The following is a 14,421-nucleotide window of genomic DNA, read 5'->3' as shown; positions in this document are numbered from 1 at the left end:
AATGGTTGTGGTTCTTTGGCATTTCTTATTTTTCTTTGATGTAGTCCAGAGTTACTATGTATTGCTATCAATTAAATACTCCAATGTTTGCAGCAACACCTTAAAGGGTCAATCATTTTGATTGATATATGAAGACTTGAAAGGATTTCAGTGATTCAAAGATTGAAGTTGGTTTAGGCTTCATTTCCTTTACATTCCAAACAAAATGAACCCATATGGTAATGCAGAGTAAACATGTGGCGGCAGGTCAGATGTGTTTGCAGGGCCTACCATATGTGTTATGAAATTCCCTGACCATGAGAGGATTAAAGATACACATAGCTTCATCTGCACACATTTTAAAACAATTTCAATAGAAGGGGGAATACTTTCAAGCTTTGTATTTGAGTGTTTATTAATCACATTAAAGACATTTATTCAATACAGTTTCCTAAGGTCATTGGATTTTTGTAAAATCAAAATGTATCTTCTCTTGTTATACTTACTTGACCATAATTCAATTTCTGCCAAGTGTTTTGTCCCGTTGCACTGTGGTTGTCTCTTGGAGCTGGAGTTAGATTTTCTGCTGATGTTAAGAATGGATAACTCATCTCCCTTTGGGCTCCATATTACCATTTTTATTTCATTTTCACAGAGCCTTCAGATAGGAACGGTGCTGAATGAGTAAATCGATAAAAGCAAGCAATAAATCTGACTGTTGTCTCGTGTTTCAGGTGCAGAGCAGTGATGTCACAGAACTGAGGACAGTCTCATACAAGTAAGTGTTTGGTTACATTAGCTACACATTGTCCATCACTGCCATTGTGCTTTTGGAAGGGCCTCTTTTGATTTTATAAAGGAAAACCAGTTTGCTTTCTTAAATTGGAAAAACGTGTGAATGGAAATGCAGGACTAAGCAAAGCTCCCCATTTTAAAGTATTATTTAAGTATAGGATTAGAATTTTCCAATTAGTTTGAAATTTAACAATGTCCTCCTTTTATGAAATTAGTTTGTGCTGCATTACTCCATTTTGTGTGTATCTAATTAATTTCTGTCTTTCTTAGAATTAAAGTGTCAGAACATATTTAAATCTCTTGGGAGGAATACAACTTTTTTGACTGAGGGGTGTATTACGATGAATGACTGTGAGCCAAACAGGCATAATTGGTGGGGTAGAAGCAATGTTTCTGGTTTGTTTTAACATTTAATTTGGTTTGTTTCCTGATTGCTATTAAAAATTGCCCCAAGACAGGTGGTGGTTATGTCAAATGCACTTCCTTTCATCCTGAGCTCTACTCTATCAGAAACTGTGAAATGTGTTTTTTCTTCTTCATGCAAATACTTGTTGCCAAATTAGGAGTTTATTTCCAGTTTTGAAAGTGCAGTTAATCTTTCTCTGTTCTACATGCTCCATTGTGGAATAGGAGTATATTGATGAGTGGTCACAAAATAGTTTTTCCCCAAGCAGTGAATATAGGATGACAATTGCACTCGGTGCACACACAACATCAATACAGTTGAAATGTATTGTGCTGCAAGTTAAATATTTTCAAGAAATAATTCTGCTCCCTAATTGAATTGTTGGCAAATCAGATTTAGTTGAGCGATCAATGCTACTGTTCTGGAAGGATCTGTGTTCACATTTACCGACAGGCTTGAATCCAATGTTTTCACCTTTTTTGTCTTTGCTACTCTGACCCCTTTTTTGCCCCTCAACTCTTTCAACATTAAGTCAAATCCTAAAGGTGACTGTCACTGCTCATTTACCTTTCATGAAGCGAAGAATGCTGAAGTTGTGCCGTGAAATTTATGGCATGTATACGGCCACCTCCGGATCTAGAGGGAAAAGTTTCCTACTGTTTATGTGACTGACCCTGGAAAGAGACAGGTCATCTGTAGAGCTGCAGACAAGCGGAGTTAAAATGGCAATGGCAAAATGAGCCTCGCCACAGGAATACCATCCTCTCTAAACCTGAGTACTCTCCCTTTCATTTGTGTGTAGTAGAAGCCCTCAAGGATTTATTATAGCAGTTATGAGTAACCTTCAGTTTAGAGCCCAATCTTAGGTTTCAGAAACCGTTGCCAGGTTGGCAAGTTATAGCCAGCCATTGCTTTTGGTTGCCAGAGGATGACACAGTGGTTTTTGTACATTAATTTCACAGTCCTCGTATGACCCTGAGTCAATAAACACATATTATTAAATGATAAACAATGGTGAAACATAACATTCTTTCTTTATTTCTGTTATACATATTCACAAAACGATGCTTACTGATACAGTGTATATGTTTATTTTAACACAATCAGATCCGTGTGACTGGTTTGTTGGCTGTGTCAAGGGAGGTCTCCTGTTAAATAAGAATGAAGGGAGCAGTGGTGTTTAAAGGTTGAGTGACTATATTCATATTTTGAAGTTGGTTTACATTGTGCATCTGTGCGGCAATCTCTGATTGTTTTGTTTCCACTGCAGTTCCTGGATTGCCAGCCATACTTTGCCTCTTTTAGTTTGATCAAGATCAATGAAAGTTTACTTTTTTTTTTTCTCACAGGTAGACTAAATTTGGTTTCCCAGGCAAACTGGACATAAAGTGAAAACTGCTACTGTTGAACTTTAACCAGTGAGTCCATTCTCCCTTTGCTGAAGGGAAAAGACTAAAGAAAGAAAAGAGGGGAAAGGAAACAAATTAAGAAAGAATTTGTAAAAAAAAAAAAAAAAAGTAATTCAGAAAATATTTAAGAGGTGTTAAAGAGGATACAATTCCAAGAGTTAGTCCCGACCTGAGTTCTACTGAACACAATGATTTCAGATTTTTGTCAGCTATAGTCCAACCCTCCCCTGCAATGTTTGAAATTGAACTACAGAAAAGAGGCAAGGAACACACGTAAGAGATCTAGACTAACTTTAATCAAGCTAAAAGAAATTTAAATCAGCACTTCATTGTACATTATGTGCCTGCAGCTGCTTTTTTAGTAAAAGCCAGGCGGTGCTGCCATTCATTTCTATACCTCTTCAACACAATGGAGATACAAAGCACACAAAGGGCATGTCTGGCTGCAGACAAAGCAGACGTGTTTATTTTCAAAAGAATTGTTAAGGGAGGCGAAGTAAAGCAGGACACGTTCCCTCACACTGTTAAAATGTCAGGTATATTCTAATCCAATAAACATATTAGTGTTTTATATGATTGTATTTTCAGTTAATTTAAATATTTTTACAATTTCGACTTTGTTATTTTTGGTAGTTTACAGAATGTTGGATTGAGGTTGGTATGAAGTGTTGTCAATCACTTTTAGTATTGATATTCAGATATTTTGTTTCACTTTAAAAGTAGGGCTCTTCATACTGGTATCATTATTTTTCGAACAGTTCCCAGTCTTAAATGTGAGGGAGGGCAGCTTTATGGACTGGTTATTGGTGTGTTTTATATGCATCATCATTTAGTGCGATCTGTATGAGAGAGAGAGAGGTTGAGCCACCACAGTTACCCCCTCTTTTTTAATATTGATGGCCTTCAGGTAATAGTGTAGCTTTACAGAGGAGGCTGTATTTTGTGACTTTGCCAGTAGAGCGAACAGATTGCTGCTGCTATGTAATTTGTTGAGGTAGTACATCAAGCCCACTCTTCTTTTGCTCTCCACATTTTTCTGCCCAGAAGGGCACTAAAACACATGTGAAGTGAAGTGAAGTGATGAAAGAACTCTGTCAATGGCAAATCAAAGACTCGTGAAAATGATGCAACTATGTGTCGGTTGTACTACATTCACACTGACTGTTCTCAGAGGTTTAATGAATACACAGACACATTTAACTTCTAAGAATAGCCGCAATGTGCATGTTGCTGTATAGTCCAGAATCATTGCAGAGGTCATTAGATTATTATGAGATTAATGATCTTTACAGAAAATACATTGTAGATTTGTGAGGTTAATTGACCAGTCCTCAATGTATTGAGTTTGCACATCGTTGTGGGCGCTGCACTTACACGTTTACTACAACAACAGAAAGATACCAAAGAATCTTGAAATTCTGCAACGTCATAAGGAAACTTCTCTAGCCACAAATAAAAAAGAAGTGCAGGTAAAGGTTGCTTTACAGATCTAGAGATATTGTCTCGAATTAACCTTGTCTAGTCATTAGGGTTTCTCGGAACATCCTTTTGAATTTTTGATGCAACGATACATCACTTAAATGGTTTACGGTGATGGTTCACCTGTTTTATCAATTTAGGACGAAGTCGTGATTGATTCAGGCAAGTCAGACGTAGAGGGACCAGAGCAACGGTGCAACTGCTTTGTAGCAGTCCCACTTAACTGGGAGGAAGTTAGTCCCGCAGAAAGTGGTTTGAGTTCCAGGCAGCTGCAGGAGGCTTGTTTCTTGTCAATGAAGTGGAAATAATGACTGTTTCTCTTCTGGGGTGAGAGGTCTGGGCTGGACAGGCCTGGGTTTTAGGGACAACACTGGCATGGTCTACTGGGGAGCTTGTTGGAAGACTGTAGGTCTGCAAGAGCGTCTCTGAGGTGCGCAGATGGCAGTGAGGAAAATTAAATTTCCTCATGTGGTCATGGCCAGCTGCCTTGTGTTCCGTCTTTACTGATGGCATTAAGTCTTCATTGGGCGATAGATTTTTAGTCTCTTTCTTATTTCATCAGTACACAGCAACATTGTGCATCACAAAATAAAGATCCTGCAGATCTCTAATTTCGGATTTATTCTATTTAGAGTAAACTAGACATTCTGAAAACTTGTAACTGCTTGATTATTGATCTCAAAACACTCTCACATTATCAATGCTAATAAAATGCGTACCGCTCAAACGCTACGTAGCTGGATGAGAGTTTCGTTGGCAGCCTACAGGACCTTCGCAGAGAGGATCTGTGGTGTCAGCGCTCAGACGGGTGTAGAGGTGACAACAAGGTGAACACAGAGTTGTAGAATGGTTAGAAATCATTGATATTCTGACTCGGAGGCTGCAAATGACTCTGTGGCAGATGGAGTCTTTGTCAGGGAAGAAAAATGGCAGCTTGGGAGCATCAACGCCATTTTCCCTATCAGCTCGGCTGGCGGGCGGTGACCTTCTGCCGCTCAAAGAGATCCCCTTGCACAAGATCAATTATCTCACTTCCATTGTTTACTAAACTAGTGGATAAATGATTTAAATATATTTTTTTTCAAAAAAAAATTATAGAAAGATTGCATTTGTAATTATGAAGTTGGTGTTTGTTGTTAATACATAATGAGGTCAGCAAATTGTAGTTTGCCATGTTTTTTAAGCACAGTAGAAAATACATCAGGAAGCAAGATTGACACATACAGGACCAATACATGGCTTCTGTTTAGCTCCATTTATTTCCTGTTGTTACTGAATTATTGATTTGACTGATTTCCAACAGTTCTTTAAACAAAATTGTTATTGAAAGAGATTCATCAGGAGTACAGATATATGGCATTGCTACAATTGGTTTTCATTAACATTATTTGACTCAAAATAGATAATTTGCTCAGGTTAAAATGTTTATGCAAATAAACATGTACATTATATTAATTTGGTAATGGCTATTCTCATTACACACAGATAACACAGGCACACAGAATAACATGGTGATATGCAGTCATTATTCCCGGCTGTAAACAAATCTAATTCAGAATAAAACATTGAATGAACCTGGGGAAAAATGAGGGAAATGAAGAAACGATGCAAAAAGCAAATGACATTGAGACCCCAGTTTAATATGTATGTATTTCAGCTTGATGGTTGATTTCATTAGCAGTTCTCATTGTTATGCACTGACTGTCCTCCTGCAGTAAAATGGATATTGTATTCACTTAGCCTGAATATTCTGGAGGAAGTGTTTGGATTGGAGTGGTTTCCTTCAGAAAAAGTGTTGTCCTCCTTACCCAAATTCTAATTATTTATTATATACTACATTTTGATCTTCATTCATTCGTTTGTGTAGTTTTATTTTCTTAAAACCAAAACGTATCACATTTTTATTTAGAATATGTCCAGTTTTCACAAATGTTGAATCAACATTAAATGTGAATATCTATGTTAATTGAATAGGTTACTGTTATCTGTCATTTAGGTCAAGGGTATTTATTATCTCCATTCAAATACTGAACCACATGTTCCACATCTTAGTTTGAGTGATGCAAAAAGCAGATGTTGATTGTTACATGTTTTAATGCTATATGTTATTTGATCTGTCCTATACAATTGTGACCTACACATGCAGGCAAGTTGTTTTTCTGTCTGTCAGAAGGATGGAAGGAGGCTTTGTGTGGTGGTCTGTTTCGTCTTATCTTCATAACTGCTTTCCTTAAAACCCTTCGTCCTTCATTTCCTGTCCAAAACACAAATATATAAATAGAAAGCAGTGGCAATACAGCTCCTAAATATTACTATATTTTTGATAATTTGCAATGTGGCTCCTACACTTTGTGGCAGTGATGGTCACGGCATCATGTCGTTGGGCTTAGAGTGAAGGAGGGTAGATCTAGAACGGCACACATGGTCTCACTGTTTTCTGTCAGGAATCTTTACGTCTCTGTGTTGTTCCTTCATCGGCTCAGTGAATGTGTGGAGTGCCACGAGATAGTTCTGCACTCATTCTTGTTTTGTGTTTTTTTAGATTTTTTTTATGAACAGCTCTATTATCATTGATATGCTCCCAACACAAATCTTGATTGCTTCTTCATTCAAATGACTGTTTAGCTTTTTTTGAACAAAAAGCTCCACAAATTAAAAGTCCCTTTTTTTTCATGTTTTTTTTTTTTTTTCCAACTATAATCTAAAGATGAAGTACATTCGATAAAGCTGCTCCTTATTAGTCTGTTATCAGTCAACTGTTGTGTGATAATGATGTGTGCATAGATGTTGGAAACAAGACCTGCAGAGGTAGAAAGGCCAGATACTAACCACAGTTTGTATATGTTTGGTGGTTTGGGAAATTTCAACTTCAACTTTTACAGCTCCTGTCTTTTGCTCAAGAGCAGGGACTTTTTGGGAGCAGAAACTATGGCCTCAAGTACAACTTGAACACGAGTCTGTGGTCAAAATGCATTCAGAGCGTTTCAGTTCCTTAGAAAAGATGTATCATCTATTTTGATTCAACTCTAAAATACATATTGGCCTCAAATACATGTCAGTCAGACACTATTGTGTTATTTTGGTCCAGCTAATGTCCATACAATACTGGTGAGACAAGGACAAATGACAAGGATGCCCAAGAAACCATCTAACGAACTATAGGGACTGCTCTGTCTCTTCAGTCATTGTTGCTACGTTTGGAGAAGGCGCTGCTAACTTGCATTAACCTTTTTTTTTAATTTCATTTATATATATATATATATATATATATATATATATATATATAAAAAAAATCCATGCCATTTTCCCCTTTCTCACAACCACTTCAGTACCACTTTCTGGCCTTGTTTTGGGTGAACTAGAAATATGTTCAGTGCACATCCCGGTAATATTGCAAATTAAATCGGATTAGTTGTTTTTTGAAAAAAGGCATTGGTCTCCCAAACTCTGTGAACGTGGTTGTAGTCTGGTACGATAATATTTCACATCTATTAAAAGGTCCTCTTATTATCATGGTTGCTTGAAGTGGCCAGTGGTGTTCAGTATAGTCATTGTTCACTCCATGTCACTGTAGAGTACACAGAGTCTGACTAGTGCAAGCAGGAGATGGAAATATTCATATAGCAGCAGAGAAGAAGCTCTTTTTGTGAACATGGCTCATAGGCAGACAGGAAATTAGTTATTTTACCCGCACATTCATCAAAATAGAAATAGTCTGATGAGTATCCCAAGTGACTCTCCCACATCTATTGAAGCCACAGCTGCATGTACCGTGCGCTTAGTATTAAGTCTCAAATGAATTTCAGGTGTTTTTGAGTACTATAAGACTTTTTTCTTCTTCATCTAAAAGCCATTGTCCTGTTTTTTTATCCCACAATAATTTGTATATTTAAAATAATGACATGCACCATTCATGTTATTCCCTTCACCTATTACTCTGCTAAAATTACGATGTGGAACGCAGTTGCAATCTGGTGGAACAAAGAACTCTCGATGGCGAAACTGTTGGTTTTTTGCCTTTGACACTTCAGTTTCTGGTAACCTTTGATTCAGTGACAATGAAGCAGAATGTCAACATATTGTTCAGTCTGTGGCTCTTGTGCAGCATCTGCACAGATAACAGTGTTATTTTGACGGCCACATGCAGAACTGCTAGCGTCTTAACAGATAAAGTACATGTATGAAAGTGAGTAGATATTTCTGAATGTACATATGCTAAAACTCATTAACCTGGCACAATTCAAATTTCTTTATGAATGTAATTAGTGAAACAGTAGCCATTGTATACCAGCGTAAAATTGTGTTTTTATTTCATTGTTTTCCTTTTCTGCTTGTGTTCTGTCGAGAATAAGGTTGTGATTTACAAAAGCTGATGTCTTTATTCACTGCTCTATTGGTTCCAAAGTTATTTTGCAGTGTCAAAAATCACCGAAAGCATTGACTTTAATACCTCGATTTAACTAATTAATAGTTGAAAAGACAGTGCACCTGTGGTGTGGACAACGGAGGAGCATTGTCCACTTTAAGGACTTAATTGTTTCTTTTTCATTTGTCTGTTTGGGAAACCTGTCAGCTGCTGACAGCTTCTCAACATATGTAACCTATCGTGCACTGTTTTTCATTTGTTCTATTCATTTCCCTTTTTTTCTAACCGGTTATTTTTATTGCATGTATTTTCACTGCCACACACACTGCTAATGCTATTTCTAGGGTTTGATTGACATACAATATAAAGCAGAATATCAGCCTTTTGTAGGTGGTGTGCTGCAAACACAAATAGTGTTTTCCCTTCAGCTTAAGCTGGCTGACTGCAGTGCTTTGCTCAGCTACTCACAACACACTTGCAGATTTTTTTAAATCATCACTGGCCATTTCATTAAGACAACATACTGAGCATCAGAGTCTAGAGAATGTGTCAAAGCTGGAAAGTATGGTATCTGTCAGTGTTTCATGCTACTCTGTTGTCTTAATCATGCCTACTCCATCCTGTCTGAAGTGTTGAGGGCCCTCCTTGTTTTTTTTTGTGTGCCAATAATTTGTTATGGGTGTGTTATGGTTCTCCACGTCAAAGCGACTGGTGTTGAGATGTGACGTGTCCGTCTCCATTAGACGACTGATGCAAGAGTCCAGCTATTCTCCTTTTGGCAGCCTCACATTATCTAGCTGTAAGAGTGCAGTGCCAAATTATGAGGTTACAATTCCTGATTATCTCGTTTTCTTTTGTGTGTCATTGACCTTCACTTAGGACATTCAGTGTGTGCACACTTGCACAGGTGTTTGTTTCAATGTTACCAGCATCGCCTGCTTCAATAAAGCAGTGGACATATGGACACTGTGTGACTAATGCTTTGAAAGGGACACTCTGGATCTGTTTTATTGCTTCATTTGGCACACCGCAGTCCCACTTCCCATTACGGTTGCCATGTGATTTATGTTGTGCTCTTTGGAGAGTGAGAGAGAGGAGTCGGGAATGAAAGAGCCGTGATAGTGATGTTTACCTTGATCCTGGCTGCCTTCTATTTCATCTTGGACATTGACAGTGGGGAGAAATGGGTTAAAGCCCTGTTAGGCCCCATGTTTTGCCGCACTTAAAGGCTGTTTCTTTGATCATCTAAAGCACGAGAGTGTTATTGGCATTGCAGCATCAAGCTTTAAAGACTGAGAGAACCTTGGACTTCTGTCCTCGCTGTCTCTGGCATGATACATAGTCAGAATCACAGCATCAGATTCACCACGTCACCTTCCACCTACAGACAACAAACAGATACTTGATTGATAACCACTATGGGCAGATTTCGGACATAATGTAGTTATGTAGCTTCATTCAAACTGCCTCCTTGCAGCGGTTTGTTCACCAAGTAAATAAGAAATTATTGTATTGACACAAGGATGTGTTTGTCTTTTTTTAAATCTTTTTTTTTTACAGTTGAATCTAAAATAGTATGAGTCCTTTGCTTGGCTGCGTGTTGTTTAGTTGTGCGTAATGACGAATGCACCAGCATTCTACTTTCATGTTTAATTTGTAGCTGTGCTTCCTGTCAGATGATTGCACCTGATTTATATTGATGCTGTTTTTTTTTCCCTGTTTACATGCAAATGCACACCTTTCACAACCCAATAATATTAAACTGAGATATGCAACTGCTGAATTTGTATAATATTTTCCGTCACAGTCCAACTGCTTTGCCACCTTGCTTTCTGTGAGTAATTGAAGTTTCACACAAAGTGATGCAAACAATGTTTTCATAAAATTGTCATTTTCCATCACTCAATTTGTGCCAGGAAGAAGACTATTTTAGCAAATAAATGTGGACTACATTAACATACAACAATCTTCTTGTCAATGGCATGTCAACATTTTTTAATAGCAAAGGTGTTCAGTCATCTAATAAGAATTATTGGCAAAGAAAACTGATGTTATGGTTAATATTCTGCCCATTTTTGTACCGTTTTAAAGTCGTTCTGTACACATGGTTCCCACCAAAAGCCAACATTTTTTTGCCTCTCCAAGTCATTAATGTATGTCTAATCTGTGATTTGCAAAGTGTGCCAAAAAATCACTAGAAGTACCCCCTTATTTTTTTAACAATAGAAGCATGTGGAGATTATCTTTTGGATGGGTAAAAACTTGAATACAGAATCAAATATGTATTATAATGATGCTTGTAGCAAATGATGGCAAACAAATGATCCAGGATTAAACAAGGAGGGTGTAGCGGTAAATTCTGTAATGTGTAGTGATATTAATGTGGTGCACATGGGATTATCTGGAACAAGGTTTTGCTTGCCTTTCAATCTCCACCTTTTTGGAAAACACTACAAATCCCAAGAACTGGCTGCATATTACCACGGACGGGTATACCATCACTCTCCGTTAATGGTTCATTTATATTGAGTGTAGCATTCTATTGGAAAATAAACTGCTCTAGCAGCGCATTAAAAATAAAAATGTCATACAGGAGTACCATTCTCCCTGTACCACCTGCATTTTCTAAGCTAACAACAACAGCTTAATAGCAGTTGATTGGGAGATGCATGCAATTACTTGTCCTTTTCTCTCTCTACCCCCTCTCTTCCTTCTTCTCTGTATGTGTCTAATTAAAAACTGGAGGCTCAGCTACACGTTTTATGGCTAATGCTTGCTGCTGATGGGGCAGCAGTAGGCAGGAGCTCTAGGAGCGTGTTCATGATGGATGTCAGTCTGTGCAGAACATGTGGGGCTCCCACCCCCAGAACACCCTTCATGAAAATGATCCACATACAAACTGCAGACTGTGCCAACAGTGAAGGACAAATGCATTTCTTGAAACATTTGTCATACTGAGGCCTCGCATCATTCATCATAGTACATTTGCCTCCTTAACTACCAGCCTTTCCAATGTATTTGTGGTAGCATTCCACATTTGTTTGAAGCAGTCGATGCAAACAGAAATTAATTTTTTGGTGTGAAGGTCTCCCTAAAAGATGGATGTGCCTCGAAGAATGATGATGACATAATGCCTACGCGTTGTGTTTTGTGGTAATTCTCAAGAGGAAAAATGGATTACTATCCTTGCAGTATGGGAGGTGGATCTCATTGCTGGGCTCGCAGCATGTGTGTGTTCTTGCAGAGGAGGTCAAAAATGTGATTACACTGATGCATAAATGACTGGCTGAGACAGGCAAATCAGTGAATAGATGGTGTTTGAAGGTGTTTAGTAACACTAGGGCAGGCCTTACTATGGATCATATTTAGTGACCGATGACTAAATCAGTGTCACAGAGCATCCCATTGGCTCTTTGGTGTAACCAACACTGCTCTGCCATCTCCACCCAACGGTATTAGTCAGTCAATCAGTTGCTCCATAGATTCAGTTATTTCTTAACCTACATCCAACATCTTTGTCTGAATTTTTCCATCTTGGATGACAACCATCCCTGCACACACTCATGATCACACACCCTCTGGAAAGCACATGGTTTATTTTTCCTCCCAACATGCTCATAAAAAAGGGGCCCTCGCTGCAAAGAGCAAACCTGAAATGAATGGTAAACCAGCTTGGGATGCAGAGTATAGGTTGTTTAGCAATACCATGTTTTCCGTTTGAATCACTCTGCACAGCTCTCGTGTCAGGATGCTCGGTGTACCTGAACACCATCAATAGAAAAGACTCAAATAAAAAAGAAGAAGAATATTCAGCTTACATTTCTTGTGAATGTGGAGTGAACAACATTGTTGAGGGTTTCATACATTTACTTATATACAAATGATCTCAAACATACCTTTTTTTTTTTCTTCTTTAAAAAAAAAGAAAGTATTCATTGCTTTCTGAAAACTAAATGTTACCTACTTTGTAATGTTACCTTATTAAATGACCACTTGACCTTTTTACACACAGCCCGTTAGTTTCCATTTGAAAATACTTCCATGGAATCAAAGAAAATGGTTTTAATGATACATAAATCCCCCCACTGCAACATCACCAAACATAAAAGGCAATAGTTAGCCTTGAAATCCCCCTTCTGCCTGACTCTACTCTGAGTAATGCTGTGTGTTACTGTAGTTTTCCCACCGATGCAGGTCAATCTGAATTTGACTTCCTTATCTCGTGGGATGGGTCGGACAGAGCACTTCATCATTTTCCAGGTAGAGTAGGAGTCGAGGCCAGGAACAATAACTGGTCATCAGAAGACATGGGCAGAATGAAGAACTGATGAAAAGTCACAGGAGCATGGCACTCCAACTGAACTGTGGGTGTACCATTGAACTTGTTCTGCAGCCACAGCCACCACACACACTCCATTACATTCTTAGATCACAAAGATCCGGCCTGCACATCTTGTGCGTGTAAATACTTAGACTGTGTATAAGAAGCGGACGTAGTCATCGTGACATCACCCATTGGTTTGTGGACTGCCGCTTTAAAGCCTTGAGTTCGTTGATTTTGCCGTTGCCATCTGGGATCACGGCCGTCGCCATGTTGTTGTTTTTTGCAACCAGTGAACAGAAGTTACTATATTTGGAATGCGGAGGAGTGACAAGTGACGCCCTATATGACTCTGGTAGCGGCAGCGACCTGTCGATCACAGTATGCCCGCTTCATGGTCCATAATTTACTAAATGAACATCATGCTGTATTAAAGAAGACTTGAAACTAGCAATTGTGGCCAAAAACTCCAGTTTACAATGTTTACTGAGGTAATAAATCAGGTGAGAATTAGGGTCGTTTTTTTCAGTCCCACCCATCTAAAAAATTAGCCCAAACAGTAAGTGGGGGTGATATTTTTCAGCAGAAAGAATTAACTGTGTTTGGTCAGATGATGGACACCAGCAGTGATTTGTAGGGTTTATGAGTGCTCAGCTGATGGCAAAGCAACTATGTATAGAATCCATCGAAGGGATGTTGATGTCTCAGGAGGTGGATTTAACGTTGTGATGTATGAAAATGATAATTAATAGGCCACCATTACTACATGGCAATTATAGTCAGAGCTTGACATATCCTATTTGTTTCAAAAAAAATTTTCAGCCACTTACTCTTTATTTTCATCACTTCACTTTCATCACAGATTGTTGAAGGACAGACAAAGGACCTTTTGAATGATGCAGCTCTGTATCCTAGAACAGTGCCGAGACACTCTGATACACTTCTTCTTTCTCTTGTGTGTGCCCTCCACTAGCTGAAAAGACAATATGTTTGCAGTCCGAATACTGCTGATCCATGCTTATGACTCTGTTACTGAATTATCATTGTTAGCATCAGCCATCTGTTATTGTGAAAGAAGATAGCATGGACAAGAAGGAACACACAACGGAAAACAAATGCTTACGTGCACCCAATAACAATACAATGTGGTTACATATACACAGCTCCACCACACACACACAAAGTCACAGCTGGAAAGAGAAATACAAAGACAAAATAATCCACCAGTTTTTATTATGTGAAAATCTCAAATTTACATTCATTGTAGTGCTAGTTTATTTATTAATTGGGTCAAAACTTTTTTTGCATTGTTATCTTTTTATTTATTTAATTCAGCATTCAGTTTAAAATAATACTTGGACATTTTAAGAAACTTGCTGATAATTACACTGTTACTAATCCTATAATTTGATTTTTACAGTTTACTGTTAATGATTACCATATGACAAGGTAACTAGTTAACCCCTTATGTCGTCTTTGTTTAATCCGGACAAATATAAAAGTATAAAAAAACAACAGGGGGATCGGAGACATTTTCACTACTTTATGCAAGATTTACCAATGCATGCTGGCATCGACTCCAGTTACCTATAACATTGATTAGAAATATGCAAATAAGCAAATTACATTATTGGATCCACCTTATTTTATAATGCTAGTTTGCACA

The sequence above is a fragment of the Taurulus bubalis genome (genome assembly GCF_910589615.1).
Source record: "Taurulus bubalis genome assembly, chromosome: 15".
NCBI classification, from domain to species: domain Eukaryota; kingdom Metazoa; phylum Chordata; class Actinopteri; order Perciformes; family Cottidae; genus Taurulus; species Taurulus bubalis.
This window is presented reverse-complemented; position numbering follows the sequence as displayed.